Below are 18,293 nucleotides of genomic sequence, written 5' to 3'. Positions count from 1 at the left end.
GTAGTAGGAATGGATGAACTTTTTGGGAGTTCTTGACGGCAACTTATCTGCTTAACTCACTGACTCCTTTAATGCATTCCTGAGGGACAGCTGAGACTCACAGCGTGGATATAAAGCCAGTAGGAAAGTGCATTAAAGCTGTGAAAACCAGTATGCAAATAGAGCTGGTGCAGTAGAATAAGAAAGCTGGTATCTTTCCAGCACCTAGTTAATGGCAGATTGGCTTGTGCTTCTTCTAGATAAAGCTGGACTGGAAAACGCAAGTAGAACTTTAGGGGAGGATGGTGCCTGCTCCAGACAAAGGGAATGTGCTGTTCATTTTGGTGTAGATTTCAATTTTTTTTCAGGCCTCAAGAGCTGGATATCCGTAACAGCTGAGTATCAGCATCTGGCCCATATTTTTTCCTGTGCTGGGGTTCTCCTCCTCCTACCAACGTCTCTGCCTCCAGTAATGCTTTGGATGGCAAGAGAAGCAATGCACACGAGCAGCAGTACCTCAAAAATTCTTCTGACTTTTCAGGAGTATTTGTGATTTTAACTTAAAAATATTTCAGGATCTTTTCTCTCCATTTTTTTTTACACATTTACTGTAAGAAGTATTCATCTGGAAAAACTTGTTTACAAACTCCTAGCTTTCTGAAGCAGTCAATTTTAAGCATTTGCCTTCATGTGTCAATCTATATCCTTCTGCCAGGTGGATTTCAGAAACACTCAGCTGAGAGGTGGTAGTTTTCTTCCTGCTTGCTTCAGAACAGCAAGCGATTAAGAAAAGAAGGTCTGTAGCACCTCTGAAAAGGTGTAAGAGAAGCTATATGACAAAATAATCGCAAAATCATTGAGGTTGGAAAAAACATCGAGGATCACCAAGTCCAACTCTCAACTCATCCCCATCATGCCCACTCGTCTTAGTGCCACATCTCAATGGCTCCTGAACACCTCCAGGGACAGTGACTCCACCACTTCCCTGGACAGCCTGTTCTATGAATTGAATATTGAGGTACCAGAGAAGCTCTGTATCACGAAGGATTTGAGTGATGCTGAGTGATCCACTGTCAAGATTCAGTGCTATAAAAAACTGTGTGTGATTTGTTCCAGAAAGTATGGAACCATCTGCCAGACTCCTGAAAAGGTTGGCCTTCTTGAATAGCCTGGGCTTAGGTTTGGTTGCCTTTCTTCACAGAGCTGTTGTAAAGCTGTGTTTTGGGGAATGCAGAGGAAAGATCATTTCATTTATTTTTTTAAAGAGCTCTTGTGTTCCCTGACAATTGTTTTGTCACGATTTATATGGACATTTGTATACCATGTATCTCTCAAGATGTCTTTGTTTTGCCTTTTTTTAACATCTAATTTTTAGTTCATGAAGCTTTTGAAAGGCACCCAATATGCTGGAAAATACACCAGAACAAAACAAAGAACTGGGAAGTGGAAAGGTTGCGTTTGTCCTTGATCACAGAACCATAGAATGGTTCGGGTTGGAAGGAACCTTAAAGACATCTAGTTCCAACCCCCTGCTATAGGCAGGGACACCTCCACCAGACAGGTTGCTCACAGCCCCATCCAGCCTGGCCTTGAATGCTTCCAGAGAGAGGGCATTCACAACCTCACTGGGCAACCTGTTCCAGTATCTCACCACAGTAAAGAATTTCTTCCTAATACCTAGTCTAAACCTACCCTCTTCCAGTTTTAAACAATTTCTCCTTGTCCTATCACTACATGCCCTTATAAAAAGTCCCTCCCCAGCTTTCCTGTAGGTCCCCTTCAGGTACTGGCAGGCTGCTATAAGGTTCTCCCAGAGCTTTCTCTTCTCTAGGCTGAAGAGCCCCAGCTCAGTGTATGACTGAATAAAGTTTCACTTGCAATACAAATGATTTATTTACTGTAGAGTAATTCTGTACTGATAACAACAGCATGTTTCCTGTTGGAACAACCCGGATTCATTTGCAGATCAAAACTGCTCATTCATGGACTTCCACATACAATCCCCTGTCACTGCATCTCATGGGTGAGCATCGCCAGGCGCCAAACGCAATCAACACAAATTCTGCTCTTGATCACACTGGTATCAGTCCCATCCAGAGGAGAAGTTGGCTTTTAAACCTTATGTCATGTTTTAAGAAAAATAACGTTGACTCACATTATTTCAAAATTATTGTTTATAGCCAGCAAATTTTAAATCAAAACAGTTAGGCACGTTTTCTTTTACACTCATTGCTAAATAAGCTATGGAAAAGGATTCTGTTTGCAGAACTACTTCCCTCCCCCCCAGGATTACTACGTTTCACGTGTTCTAGTTCATCCCAAGATCGTGCTATTGTTCTCTTCAAGGTTTCCTAGGCCATCAATCTCTCCCTATTGTTTCCATGTGCCCTCAAGATAAGTCAATTGGAAATTGCATTGCTGGAGAACGTTCTAGTCACAAAAAGGAGCAGGGAGAGCCTCCAAGTACTGTCAGTTCTTCATTTGGAGTGTACAACTGAGTAAACCTACAAAGGCTGTGTTAACAAATCCTTTCTCTTAAAGTCAGGAGAACACAGTAGACATCAGGCACTGTATTCAACAAAAGCTCCTGTTCTGCTGTTTAAGAACCGAGTGTTTTCACATCATATTTCTTTGCTGCTTTATTTTCCTCCTTTGTCTTTAACCATCCACCAGGGCCCACTATATGGGATCAGACATTTCAAAATGTGTTTTTAAGGCTTAGTGGCACACAGCTAATGCTGCATCCACAAAGGACCTGTTATGGCAATTGAACTGTGTGAGCCGCTGTAGTGTTGCAGATCCATCAGTCTTTCCATTGTGACTCCGCCCCGCTCCCAGAGGATTTATAGGCGCGTTTTTGAGAGGACTCCAGTAACTAAAATAAAGATGCATTTGTCTGCACAGAAATGCTGTGGCCACATATGTGGCTATTTGGAGGGTATTTTTTTGAAAAAAAAATGAAGCTTCATCAAACTTGGATGCTGTAGTAGATCAAATGGTGGGTTTTCAAAATTTAGTCTTCAAGCACGTGGCCCTTTATATACTTTTTTTATATCTACTTTTACTGTTTCTCACTGATAGGGGACAAATTCAAAGATTCACAAATTCACAAACCCCCTTTTGCAGCATATGTATAGAAAGGTCCATTTATTTGACTATTTTGTTCACAAAGTTTGTATAAAGACTTCCATGGTTCATTTTTCTCTTTACATCTAAGATCTGTGGCTCATTTGAGGCACAAGTTGGTTATGCTCTGAGGCAGTATTTGTATTGTGCAGAGAGGCAGAAGCATGCTGTGAGCTGGAAAGGATGTCTGATGTGTGTGGGCCAAATGTGCCCTTCTGAATTTGAAAGCCCAGAGATTAGAGCTTGGGACTGCTAGAGATGAGGGAGATTTCCCTTTCATTCTGTGTCAGAGGTCTGTGATGTGGGAGGCTGAAGTCAAAGGTTAGAATGTGGGCCTGGGTTTGTGTGATTAAACCTTGTTTTAAAAAAATTACTTTTATAGACTTTTGGCCTTCATTGTTTTTTAGTTGTCAATTTCTGAGTAACATCATAGTTACTGCTGACTGGGAACTGGCAGAATCCTGAAAACTCTGAATTTCATTTATACCACAGTGGGCTTATGGTTTAAGGAATATAACTGCATACTGAGCCAGTCATTCCACATCTGCTTGGCTCTTCTACAAACCTGTTGCATTGCAAGGTGTGATTTATGATCTGCACAGAAATCCTCATTTGAATCCTAATCTAGCATCTGTGCAGTACTTACTTGATTGTAGATCTTTCTAGGAAGCATCATTCTCATTGAGCCTCCAACAATCTGTCTTTGTTAGCAAAGTACTCAAGTCATCTGGATTTCAGCTGCTGCTCTTTCCTCCCCCCCAAATTATTGGAGGCATGGCTCTGTCCAGAAAATCAGAAGGCATTGGTTGTACAGAGAGCCTATTGTGCTGTTCAATCAAAGAGGAACTGCCACCATGTGAAATTAAATGTGGCCTGGGGTGAGCATGAGTCTGGTGTATGCTGGTGCTTGCAACTTAGTCCTGATCTTCTTGAGCAGATGTGGTCCATAAGTCAGCTAATGATGAGTTAGGGCAGTGCTAAGCTGTTTTCTATCCTAGCATAGAAAAGGAAGGTAATGTAGTGAGTCCAGCTGTTAGCAGAACTGACAGACTGATACATGCAAGTTTTCACAAAAACATACCAATAAAGGCATGCAGACACAGCCCTTGTAGCACAAGCAATGCAAGATGGAAGTGGTGGCCATGGGTGCAAAGGCAAAATTGTAAGAGATGAAAGAATACAACCTCAGTGTAATGGTTTGTTTTTCACTTATTGATCAAAATGCTCTATAGCACTGGAAGAAAGAATAAATGCTTCTTGCAAGGGAAATGTCAGGTTTTGAGACAATTGACCCTTCCTGTGTGACAAAGAGTCAAAGGCCTTAACGTGTCTAATGTCCCTCAACTGGTGTTTTCAAGAACAGTGGATGGAGCAGCCCACAGAGGCCTTTCTGATAGTGAGGTACAGGAGGTTTGGCATGCTGTCTAGCAGGGTCACTTGAGGGGTTTAAAATTTTTCTGAGGCACTGCTTGATTTCTATTTCCAGACAGCTTCTGAGAAGCAAGTGTTGCAATGGGAGGAAAGCTCCAAGGATGGATATGGTTACCAAAGGTGATATGACATGACTGACAGCATGGCTGAGAAACTGGAGAAAGAAAATAGAGCTAGAATTTTGTCTGAGTTAATGGAAAATCTTGTGTTCTGTGCAGCAGTGAGACTTGGTGGATACGAAAGGTGCAAAATGGAACTGAATGGGAACTTGTAGTGGTTTCATGATGGAGCTCTGAGCTACACGTCTTCTGGTATGCTTCTCCTTTCTTGTAAAATACATTCTCTTTTGGGCCTCCTCCACGAATTGGTGGCACTCAGAACCAAGTCTGGAAAAATGTTACATCCAGCAAGATACATCTGTTCAGACTGTTTTCCTGGAATGTCCCTCAACGAAAGCTAATTCTCTGGAGGGAAGTGCTTTAGTGTCCTTCTGCTCGGAAATCATTAGATTTCAGTCTATTCTGAAAACCCATAATTGTAATGCCTCTTTCCAAAAGATGCTTGGGTTGTTTTCCACCCTGCTCAATGAGATCCATATTCCATGGCACTGACTGTAAGGAAACAGTTTGAAGATAAATGGATGTCGTGTCATGAATGTGTTTTTACTTTGTCATGAGGAGACACCAGCCAATTAAATTCTGGAACGCGGGTTTCTTTTTGTTTTTATTACTAAGAAAATAATTTGTTAATCCCATAAAAAGATGACATTTTGATTATTACTGTAGTAGTATGAGATATGAAAGGAAGCTATGGATAGAACTTCAGCGGAGATTTTCAAGGGTACAAATTTCTTCAATTTTTCATAACTGAGCAGCAATTTGGACTCATTTAGTAAGATACTGGAAAAGCAGCTGTGCTTAAATGGCTTGCAAGGAACTGTGAATAGTTCTGTAAATGAGATAGCAGTGTGGCTGTGTGTGTGTGTGAATGCCTGGTTTCTAATTTGTGCCTCCCATCCCAGTCTCTGCAATGTTAGTCATTATGCTTGTGAGTGTACTCAGGGGCCTCTTCACAAGGTGCTGTTACTGTCATCTGAAAGGGAAAAAATGGAGAGCAGATACTGAAGTTCAGCTCCAAGGCACCTACCCACCGTACATTTTTCTGTACCCACGGTGGATTGCTGAGATGTAGCTGAGGAAACACCTGTGCCATTGCGATAGCTAGCGTCTCTGCGGCCTCGATAGAGAGGTGCAAGGATATAAACTGGAGTAAATTGAAAATAATAAGATTAAATGCCCCGCTCCTCTTTGCTTGCATAGTAGAACTTTTGTATATTTGACTTTCCCAATCCCCTCTGCCCTCACCGATCCAGACTTGCTAAGGCACCCTCAGGATGAGGACAACTCCCCATCCTGAGTTCAGTTCAGCGCACAGGAAAACTCCCCAAAGAGGTGCCTTTTTGTTCTGTTTCTTCTAACCTGAATCAGTCATGAATACGCAGAGTGAGCACTTAATCAGAGGCTCCTTTGCGGTTTCAGAGCCTTCTCTTCCAGATTTAGCATGTTTCCAAGTCATTTCCTACTTCTCCATTCCTGGTGCTGGATCATCTGCCAGCTTTGTCAGCCAGGATGAAATGTGGACGGTGGACTGAAGGCATTTTCATCCAGAACTTCCAAATAATTACAAAGTAATAAGTAGACAATTTTCTCTGTCCTTGGAGACTTAAGTTTTACAATTGCTGGCCAGGCTTTTTAATGCAACAAAGTCAGAAAAGAAAAACAACTTTTCTCATACTGAAGAAGGAAAATATCTCTCTAGATTTTGATGGATAGCCAGTTTTGAATAAGAACTATGTCGGACAAACACTCAGATATAGCAGCTATGTGCAAGCTACATGATGCTCAGTTTGTAACTCTACAAATCAAGACTCTAAAGAATCTGCTAACAGCTGACCAGATTTTATTCGGCAGCAAAATTGGAAGAGGAGGAAGAAATTTAATGGCAAACCCCTTTCTAAGCAACTTCAGGGCTCCCCTTTGAATTGGATACTGGAAACAGTTATTCTGACTGTGGTAATCTTAAACATAGACAAAAATATAGGATTAAATTGGATGCAAATCTTAGAGCCAAGCTCCCTGAATTTGGAGATTATTTGGCTCTGGGTCTAAACTGTATCATGAATCCATTTCTGATGTGGAAGAAAAATAAATGGTTTTAACAACCACAACAGGTTACTTAAAACGGAGAACAACCCTTTCTTGTTAAATGTCTGAATTCCCAGAGCACTGAGAAACAATTGTTATTTTACTTGAATTGATCCAAGTTATTCAAATGTACTTATAGTACATGTATCTACTACTATGATGACTCCCTGTCTACCATAATAATTGATTAAAAAAAAAAAAATTAATTTTCACTATTCAGTCATGGCCTGAAAGTGCTTAAGGTATGAAGAAAGTGGAATATACATGGTGCGCTTAGCCCACCTTCAATCCAAACTCACTAAGGACTCCTAAAGTCCTTTTAAGAGGCTTTCGATCAACTTCAAAGGACTTCAGATGATCCTTTTCCTCTGCATGAATGTTTTAAAACTATGGAACCATTAAGAGCATAAGAGACCTGAAGAGACAGGAATGGGACTTAAAGCAAAAGGGAGTTAACATGTGGATGATCTCTGGCAAATCTGGGAAGCTTCTCTGCCTTTCCTTGACGAAAGAATTGGCTTTCTGATACCTTTCAGTGGAGGAAACCCAGAAGAAGGCACATCCAGTGTAGGGTCCATCTTCGTCAGAGATTTTGGGAAATACTGTCAGGGAGAAAGTGGTCAAACTGTTTTCTGATCTCATATTTACAGATGAAGGGAAGAGCTCCACACTCAAAACAGCTCTCAGTTTCTGGGGCGTATATGAGTGGGACGTGCAGTTGGTGCAAGAAGTGAGTCTGTTAGATATAATGGATGATCTGGGGATCCAAATGAATGGAAGGGTATGGATTCTGGCAATACAAAAAGTTTACAGCCTTTTTGTTTTCCAACTCCTCAATTTCTATTCACAAGACTCCTTAAAAATAAGATCACAAACTTTCCAGGTTCCGCAGCCAATATGTGGAATGGGCACTGAGGGCTGGACCCAGATCTACTGGTAGATAATTAGATGCTAATAAGAAAGTGACTTTTACCAACTTTAGGAACTTCATTTTTATAATTCCCAGTTGGACCTACCGACACAGCAGAGCCTGGGAAACAATAAAACCATGTGTCTTCTTAGCAGGGAGGAGCAGCCCTGTTTTTATAGTGCATCGTAAATGGCCAAATTGTGTTTCCTATGAGGCTTATGTAGGAGACCAGAAAATGAGTAGCTGAGAGTGGGGGGAAAAGCTGAAGCCAGGAGTGGGCAGTGTCAGAGGTAATCATATGTGGTGCATGGAAAGATGTGCATCCTGAAATTAAGCACGGGTACACTTAAATGAGAGATTTGGAAACATATATTGATTTTGTGATCTGCTAGGCAGTAAGGAGGTCACTGAGGCCTTGTCTGAGAAACATTTGGGTAGAAAAGATGAAATGCTTAATATTTAGGTTGAGGTTGCAAGATAACAAAGAGCATAATGGAAAACCACTTCCCTGATCATCTCTATCCTCTTCATCTGTCTTCTTATAGGTGAGGAGCTATATGCTGCACTTTGAACATAACATATAAAGTAGATAAAAGGAAATATAATTCAATGCATGTATGAGCTACCTGGGGAATTCTCTGCCACCTTGGCCCATGTAGGGGTGATTCAAAGAAAAGACTGGTATCCACTTGTAGTCACTGCAATGCCTGTAGAAGAGGATGTATGTGCTGCTCATCAGGGGTGTGTGCTCCCAGTGTTGGCACCAACGTCCAAACAGAGATGACTTTATTTTTGATGTTCGTTATCTGATCTTGAGAAGACATCCATCATCTTCAAGGATTCAAAGGCTCACCCTTCTCTAAGCATGTAACTACACAAATAAGCACATTTGAGTCTACCCTGGACTTCTTTCAAAATTTGGGCCAGACTCTCTTCTAATGTAAATTGGCAGTATTGAACAAAGTCAGGAGGATTTACATCCGCTGCAGATTTGACACATTTCCCTAGCGTCTGCCTGGAGGTTGAATTCTGATGCTGACAGATTGAGTAGTGACTCTTGTGCTCTTGGGCCCTTCTGTGAAGAGGTATTTTAAATTCTCCAATTCATCATCTTCCCTAGATGAAAAACTAAAGGCTGACTCTCAGCCATGAGGCTGAATCTTTGGTTCTCGTAAGCCAGAGGAGAAGAAAAAAAGAACATGAGAGGAGGGAAAAAAAAGAGCATTCAAAACAGCAACCTAACCTAAAGTTGATGTAGAGAAAGTACACAAATTTTCAGTCTTCATAATTATTCTAAAATGTATTTGCACATTCAACTTTTTTCACCAGTGTGCTCTTGAGCACACAGTTGTTCACATCAAGATGTGAAAATCAGAAGGGCTGCACTTGACAGTTACCACATGCAGATGTAAATAACAATGCATAGTGGAAAGCAGAGAAGAATCAGGCCTTTTCAGTTAAAATATTTCTCTGCCCCAGATCATGAGAGTTGCCAGCAGAGGACTTGGTGCCAAATTCAGTAAGCCTCGCTAGGAATGTGATGACTGTACTCTTCAACCGTTTACACTCCTGTAAATCAGCAGCATCTGATTAAAGGGCAATAAAGTTGCTTCAATATCAGCTCAACTGAAATAAGAGGGTTAGAGTGGGGTTTTTTCGGTTTTCAGGGGTATCTTTTCTGCAAAGAAAATTCTGAAATAGATGACGCCAAAGAGGAGGATGCTGTTACAGACAAGAAATGATGACTGCAATTTCTTCATTATTACTAATAGCATCTTTTCTACCCCGAATGTGTTTTTAATTCATTAGTCTCAGTTAATCTTCAAGTACATTTTTATGATTAGAGAGTGTTTCAAAATTGCCCTCTATATAAATTTGTTTCTGTTCAGTTTGAATCAGCAGTTCAGTTTGTACAGAAGTAATGTCTGCAATACCGAGCCCTAGAGGAATTCTTCAAGGCTACAAGGTTATTTCTTAGGAGCAGTTAAAAAACAAAACAAAACAACAATAAAAACCGAAACAAAAAAAAATTACAAACATCTGTATTTTCTCAAGGGAGACATATATTACTGCTTACAATGCTGTGGGCTGGAATGTGCTTCTTTCAGCTGGATGAATCCATGTGCCCTTGCCAAGAAAGTTTTACATTTCCCTTTTTCCTCGGCTGCTGTTTCCAGCCTTGGCACTGTATCTACTTATTATATTTATTTCTTGGAGTTGCTGATTCCAGCTTTGGCACTTACTGCATTTCTGTATTTGTCTCCCTACCCTTGTCTGACATCATTCAAGTGAGATCAGGTTGGGAAAAAAACAAAGATAGCTGGGGGTATCTCAAGTATAAAAGTAAAAATAAGAGCATATATAGTAAGAGAAATGATAGACAGTTGGCCAGTTCTGAGCAGGATCATTCTCCAGGAGTTTTGCCATTGTTTTCAGTGAGATCAGAATTGGGCATTTGGCTGCAGTGAAAAGTGGACCTAAGCCATGTGATTTTTCATCCAGACCTTCCCAAAACTCAGGAGTGTTAAAATCTGGCTCCCCTTCGGTGAGAACATGCAATGCTTGGATCTAGATGAGTGCAAGTTGACTCTGAACGTGCCATGTAGGCAGAGCCCTGGGGTGAGGTTTCCAAGCAGAATTTTGCAGGGGGATTGTGATTGTCTTTGGGCCATCTCCTTGTGTCTTCCATTTTCCAAGACATGCTTGTCCCATGCAAGGGCCGGGGACAATCTATCTCACTATGGCGTTTTTCCAAAGCTGTAAATGCCCAACTGTTATATTAAAAACAAACAAAAAAAAGTTGGCAGTTTATTTATTTTTGGGAATACAATTCTCTATTTGTGCTAATTTCTTGAAACCTACTCATGTACAGCTTGTTTAAAGAAATGAGTCAAGACACAAGGCTGTCCTGTTAGTCACTCCAGATACAGAACAATGTTCTTTAATGCAATAGTTATTCTTGGTCTTGGCCCTTTATAATCCCAATTTGATTTATTTAAACCCCAGTGAAAAAAAAATGTGGGAGGTTGGCAAACTGAATTTCTTAATTCCACAATTCATTTTCTTTAATTTTTTTAACAGAGAACATGAAAAGAAAACAAGTCTGAGAGCTGATAGGCAGCATGTACCACAGCCTCTTTGGATGGGTAACACGAATCTGCCGCACATGGCTCAGATATAAATCACTCTGCATTGCAGGGACATTACAATTCTTAGTACAAACGTACGTGTTGGGAAATTGTTCTGCAAATGTTACATGTACGTGTGCAGTAGCTAATTTACAATTCTGAAAACCTTGGCTTGTTTACATCTTCTCTGAAGTAACACGGGTCTGTGTGAGGAAACAGGCTGCTTTTGCAAATGAAGTTTGGAGATGGGAGAAGGAAAAAGTCGTTAGTTGGGCAGTATTGTAGCACAAAATGTCCCAACCTGCTAGAATTATTTAATTTTCAGGTTGTTTTTAGTACTCGTGTACTGGAGATGTTTTTGTCTCTGTAGGTGGAGCAGGGATTCTCTAATGTGGACAGGGGGCAGAGCCCTGGCACCTTGTGGTGCCCAGTGCTGGGCACAGCGAGCATGTGTCATCTAGCAGACGTGCAGCTTAGCAATCTCTGCTCATCTCTAGAGCCTGACTGCTTCATCTCAGCTCAAAGAACCTGGACTTCCTGATCAATTTGTAGTGGCTATTGGCTTCAGCTTTAAAGATCTTGGTTTGATTCTGGCTCTGTTGGTCGAACTGGGTGTTTTACCAGTCTTTCCATCTGAGATGTATGTAGAAAAGCCAACCTTTAAGCAATTCAAATCAAGCTCCAGCTTGAAGTCCTGAATGCTAAGTGCCTTTTTTATGTTCTTTGTTGTGTATTTTTTTCTTTTTCCCTGTTTATTCTCATCTGAGAATAGATATGATTTTGTGAAGGTTCGTTTTCTTGTCCTGAAGGGCCAGTAACTAGTAGCCTACAAATTATTTTGCATGTGGGCTGGCTGAAAGCCTAATTTCTTATTTCTGAGGGAACTCTTAGAGCTCCTAGGCCATCTCTCAGGGGAGACTTTCAGGTGGTATGAATTATTATTTGATTATCCATTTTTGGTGCAGACACAGTTGAACATTCTATCTGGAAAGAAGAACAGCATATGTAATTATAAAGAGACATGTCTAGAAAAGAAGTTCAAATTTAAAAATGCAAGAAATCAGTGATTAATTGAAGAGCTGAAATATTTGGATGATATGATGGGAAGGTATAATTAAAATGCGTTTGTCTAGTCACTGCTATTTAATTGTTTACCTGGAAAACAAACACCATCCAATAATAGCAGCATGACTACTTACACGGTACTTTGTGCTCAGCTAACGAGGTGTCTGTAGGTTGAATTGCTCAACACAACACAGAACATAGGGAGCTCAAGAGGGTGTAAACAAATCTCTTGCGTTTAACCTCATGTATCGTAACATTATGGTTTGGTACATATGATTATAAAGTATGAGCATGGGCTAGTGTTGTAATAGCAAAAAGATGATAAAGACGTTGATTTCAGCAGGAAATTGCCAGGTTCTGGCAGGCAGTATGGTTTCTAGAAGGCAGACATGCCATAGAAGGCTGGTGTCTGATCAGTGATAAGTACTGCTATTACAATATACTCAAATGCCTACACATTATAAAAAGAAAGTTAATTTGATTCCTGCCTGTGACTGTAAGGAAATCAAATACAGATGACATTGAAATTATTGTTATTCAAAATACCTCTAATGACCTCGTAGAGACCTGTGTGACTTTAGACCAATGTAAAATGTTGAAGGTGAGTGAGGACATGCTGGTTTTGAATGAAGTAGAATGAGGAAGGGAACTAGCACCAGGGTTGCTGGATCAAGACCTACCTCTGTCCCTGCCTGTAGAGGCATCCCCAGCTCCTTCTGACTAGCGCAGCCCTCATCCATGCAAAGCCAGAATGAGTCTAAGCTGTTAACTATGTTGTTCACAAGCAGCAAAACCCAGCCAAGCTCCTCTGATCCATGCAGGATCCGCTGTCACCCTCTGTGCTCCCCACACCACCTCACCCTAGTTACACAAGTTGGCCGCCAAGCCAAGAGAAACCTTGGAGCTGGCTGGTTATGAGAGCCAGGCTTTGGCTGGATCATCCCTGTGAGGCGCTGGTGCTGAGGCTGGGGCTCAGAGGGACGCTTGCTCCCCAGCCTCTGGCCGGAGGAGGCTGCTGGCACTGCAGGATGTCATCTGGGACCTCGGCAGTCATGGTATGCGAAAGGGCTGTGTAGAGGTTTTTGGTGTGAGTAATGCCCGTTCATATCCCCAGGTTTTCTGTCATGCTCCAAGCCGCAATTAACAAGGGCTTGTTTATGTAGTACTAACTCTAGGCCATTATCTGCCTACAAAGCATAATGCACAACATCTGAACAAAGAGAGCAATGTGGGCTAATTAACTCTTGATTCGGGGAAATGAGATAAATTCCTAAGTAAACGAAGTTTTCCTAAAACTAACTCTTCCCACCTACTCTCTCTCCTCTTGCACTCCTCCCTGGGTACAGAACACAGAGCAGCCACCCGTGAAACACACAGCTCAGCTGAAAGCACGATCAGCTCCACGTGGGTTTGGAAGAGCACCAAGAAAATGATATTCAGACCATGCTGAGCAGAGTTTTGCTGGACACTGTGGCAGCAGGCTCTAACTGCGAGCAATGAAGTGCAACAGGCAGTCGTGCCCACAGTCCCCAGGCTGACCATGTTTGCTTGGCCTATTTGCCAGGGTGGGACATTTGGGGCAGTGATGCCACCAGAGGTGAGCTCAAGCTTTGGGGCTTTAGTTTGCTTCCAGTGGACAGAGTGGCTTCTTCAGTGTGCAGTGCAGACTGTATAAATTCCTGTCCTCTTCTGGCCTTCTTTTCAGAGAGATTTATGAATAGCATTTTCCCTGATCTGACTTGGTTTGTATCTTCTCTCCTTCAGGATCGGTAAAACAAAATGTGTAGAAATGCGGGATGTTGTTCAGTCTGGAAAAGAGGAGGCTTAGGGAGACATTATTGCTCTTTACAACTGCCTGAAAGGAGGTTGTAGCAAAGCGGTGGTCACTCTCTGCTCCCCGTTAACAGCAGTAGGATGGGAGGTGATAGCCTTACGTTGTACCAGGAGAGGTTCAGGTTGGATATTAGGAAAATTTTCTTCTCTGAAAGAGTGGTGATGCACTGAAAAAGGCTGCCCAGGGAGGCGTTTGAGAAATCTGGCAATGTGGCACTGAAGAATGTGGTTAGTGGGCATGGTGGGGTGGGATGGTGGTTGGACTTAGTGATCTTAGTGGTTTTTTCCAACCTTAATGCTTCTATGGTTCTGTGACATGGAGTATGGTCATGTCTCACATGTGCCATGTAGTCCTTGCTTTGCAAGGACATGCTTGTAACACCAGCCTCTGCTTGCAACAGTAGCTGACACCAGGGCTTTTTGAGGAAGAATTTTGTCAGTTTGACATTTGCCATAAAGTTGCTGTAAAGTTGCTGTAGTTGCGCCATGCTGGATGTCTTGGTGTGGAGTTGAGTGCACATGCAGTCATTCCAGTGTACCTCCAATTCCCCTTAAATCTATGCTTAAGCATAGGTTTGCATTCCCCCAAGTATTTCTCAGCTCTCAGAGGCCCACTGGATCATCTCTGCTGGTGTCTGGGAGTCGACTGGGTAGCTATGCCTCCTGAACTCTTGCCATTTGGTTTCTGACAAGCAAATGCCAGAGACCTTTCTTCCAGTCTCAGTCAGACCTGTAATTGGGTTTCTCTTTCCAAGACGTGCTAGTGTCAGTGTTGCTGGAGGGTATTCATTAGCTGAACACAGGATATTGGGGATGGTCCAGGGATGGCTCGGTGGTTGCATATGGAGGCTTAGAGAAGGTGGTTTGGTTTTGAAAACATGGGTTCAGTGGGAATATCACCTGTCAGTATCTGGCACAGTAGATTGCCCTCTGAATTTGTTGACAAACTGACCAATACTACCAAAAACTAGGAGGGGGAACTGAAGTACCCTCGATTTACACTACTCAAAGCTGATAGTGTTCTTCTGAACATTATGGGATGCACAGGCACAGCTAGAAGCCATTCTGGAAAAAATTTGGAAGTTTAAATATCTTCTTCCTACTCATGGGAGCTGAAAACTCCAAGCGTACTGTAAACAGCCTTGGAAAACATTTTGTGTTTCCAGAGTTTTTGAATCCAAACATTTTCTTGAAGCAGTGACATGGTTTGAGAGTAACACACTTCTTTTCATTAGCATATTTGTTCTGATAGATGTACAAGTTTTTTAAATGTCCTCCTTGCTTTTCTTGGGACAAACATCTCCCTTCTTAGAGCTGATTTTGGTCAGAAGTGGGAAAAGGGAAGCATGTACTTCCTTAAATAAATACCTACATGCATTTTTAGTGTTTGGGGATGTTTTATTTTTCAGCAGAAACCTTACCTTTTTTATTTTTATTTTCTTATAATCATCATTTTTAGTACTATGGAAAATGCAAGGCGTTGTTTTGGCTGGATGGAGCAAAGCATCGGGTTAAATTTTAGCACATTTAGCAGCACAGAGATCTCTGTTCTGTGAAAGACAGGATTGTATTATGTAACAGTCCGGCTGCCAAATACTTCTGCTGGCAGCGGTCAGCCTTCTATGCACCATTGACATCGAAACCTAATGAGGTTTGATCTAGAGAAGGGATTTGAAAGGACGTCTTGTTTTTCTTCAATCTTCACAAACTGAACTTGTTTAAAAAGGAGGGAATGAAAAAATAAAAAGATACAGAGTCTTGTTTGATAAATGAGGAAAAATAGTGATTTTTCTCCGAAGTTTTCTCCGTTCACTGGTTTAACAGCTATTGCTCAGAACAAGCCACTTCTATTTACAGTGTTTGTCATATCAGCTGACCTTGTGTAATGCATCATGGGGGCTGGAGGTCAGGTCTCCATGTTTTCCCTTTGCAGCTTACTTTAGTATCTCCTGTGCCTAATATTTATATAGTGTCATGTTGACCCTTCAGTAAGCCAAAAAAATGGACCAAAAGAATGTCCCACTCTGTATAATACACATGCTAAATAAAATACTTCAGTAGAGGCAAGAAACCCAGGGTTGTAACAAGATGGTGTGGAGGGGTACCCAGCTCCATGAAGGCTGCCACAGTGCTAGAAGCAATGTGGTGCTGTATTACTGTGAAATAACCCAGATCTTACTAATATACTAAAAAACGTAAGGAATATTCTACTGGGTAACAGCACAGGTTTATCTAGCCCAGTGACAGGTGTGGGTTGATGGTTGGACTGGATGATCTTATTGGATTTTCCAACCATAATGATTCTGTGATTCTGTCTGACAGCAGTTGTTCAGGAAGGCTGAAAGGAAGAGGTCAGAGAGCATGGTGTGTATAGGATGGTCTGCCCCCAGCACAGCACTGACCAGCAGGTTAGCCATCTCCCAGATGGACGTTTAATGTCTTGTGACTCTCTGAGTGTGTTTAATCCCATTTTAAAATTTTGTCATGTGGTCACAAGCCTCCAGTTGTGTGGGAAACTTTTTCCTGCTCTTTGCTTCCTTAGATTTAGATTACTTTCTCTGGGTTGTGGTGTGTGGTGACACGGGGATGTGCCAGCTCGTGTGGGTCACGTCTCCCTTCTGTGTGTGTTGTCCATATTAGTGTAACACAATAAAATTTCAGCTTATAACTTTCCTGGTCACTGTGATGTTTTAGGGGGTTTTGTAGCAGAATTGTGTTTCATTAAGAATTTGAAGCAAGAACAAAGTGGATTTATAGATGTGTGTTAGGAGCAGCTCCTCATAACATTTAGCATACGTTGTGCATCTTTAAGAAGGCAACGTGAAACTTCTCATTATAAATAGCAGAAGTAAATAGCAAAGCTGCCAACACTAGCAAAAACAGAGGCAGGAATAAGCCTATGCACAGCACACTGAATGCTTTACACAAGTACAGTGCTTGCCTCGGAAATGTACAGCAGTTCATGTTAATGTGTCTTTGCCTCATCCAGGAAATTCAATCTCCCTGTGTTCGTTTGCCTGTAGCGAAGGCAGTGCAAACAGCAGTTAAAGACCCCAAATGAAGTCACGGGGCATGGCAGTGGCAGAGCTGGGTGTGCAGACAGGGAAAAATGTGTCTCAGTTACATATTTAGTCTACTGCCTGCGTTTCTCTGGAAAAACATTTCTGATCCTAATGTGAGAGGTGTTAAATGAAATCAGGCAGTTATGCTTGCTGTTCTGCTTTCATCTTGGAAGTTTCAGGACTCTCTTCCATGTTCAACAAGTCTCATCAAAGCTGTTTTAGACAAAACTAAGGAGCACAAGTTTACAATTTCTTTTTGTGTTGAGTTTCAGCTGTTGCTAAAGGTCTCTGGTGATGGTAGCGTGTGTAAGGAAAGCAAAAATGCATCAATTAAGTCCAAGAGACTTTAGCATCTGTGCACGTTACCAAGTGTCCAAGAGGGGAATGTGAATGATGAACAGCATTGCTGTATGACAGGACTGCATTCTGCATGCAGTTCTCATCCATCTGCTTCTATTCCCCAGAACAGATCCCAGCCTGCCAAGATCCTGAGCAGCTACAGCGAGCTGAAGGCCTGTAAGGCAGCCTGTTAAATGAATGAGATGGTTCTCCCTCTCTTCTTCTCTCGTGCTGCATTTTCCTTCCAAAGACCCAGCATATTTCAGGTCAGTGTTGTGCCAGTTAAAACATTTCTGTATTTAAAAATGGCATATGGTACAAGTAGGCTGGTATCAAAAGACTGGAGATTTCTCCTGTTAGGAAACAATAATTGTGCCAAAAGCTTTCTGGTCTAGCTCTGTAATGTACACAGATGTTGAGACATACTCTCAGAAAGATCCAAATAAGTGAACTGAGAGGTACTGTTTTGAATCAGTTAACAGCAGTACATTGGTAGCTGAGCTGTGTATCCTCTGTAACCTCTGCAGTCACACTCCTATAGGGAGATTATGCCCCACAGCATGTTGAGGTCAAAACTCATGTATGCAAGAGAGGAGGTTTTGGTGTACTGGGAGCTGTTGTCCTCCAATTACACTCAATCTATCAAATAGAAAAAAAAAAAACAAAACAGATATGAGGTATCTAGACTCTAATTCTTATCAGTATCAAATAAAGGAAAGAATTAACTAGGTTTTCAATGAAACACTGCTATTCTTGTCCAATTGCTGGCATTTGTCAGTGCACCGAGTTCATCAGTGACACGGTGCTGGTGTGGGGCTGATATTTGTGATGGGGTGAGCTACAAGGCCCTGGTTTTCTGCAGTGCTTTTTTGCAATGAACAGAATCATTCCACTGTTCCACAGTGAAAGTAGAAGTTGCTTATAGGATGGACTTAATGAAAAAATGTTGTCTAAAAACCAGCTTTAGTACACCAGTTTGGAGCAGCTCCACTGATTGTGGAGGAGTTGCATTAATGTCAAAATATAGTGATGAGAGGATGAATCATGTTCTGGAATTTTAATGCAGAAAATAAAAACACGTAATTTAAGTTGGAGTGATTTATAGTATGAACATTCCATCAGGGGCACGCTTGAAGAAAAAAGGGTGTCCTCCTGTTTACAATACATGAGCCAAAATCAGAGAGCATGGTGTCCAAGTTGTTTTTCACAAACCAAG

Source organism: Tetrao urogallus, assembly GCF_951394365.1.
Source record: "Tetrao urogallus genome assembly, chromosome: 10".
NCBI classification, from domain to species: Eukaryota; Metazoa; Chordata; class Aves; order Galliformes; family Phasianidae; genus Tetrao; species Tetrao urogallus.
The sequence above is the reverse complement of the archived record's forward strand: the minus strand, read 5'-3'. Positions refer to the sequence as shown.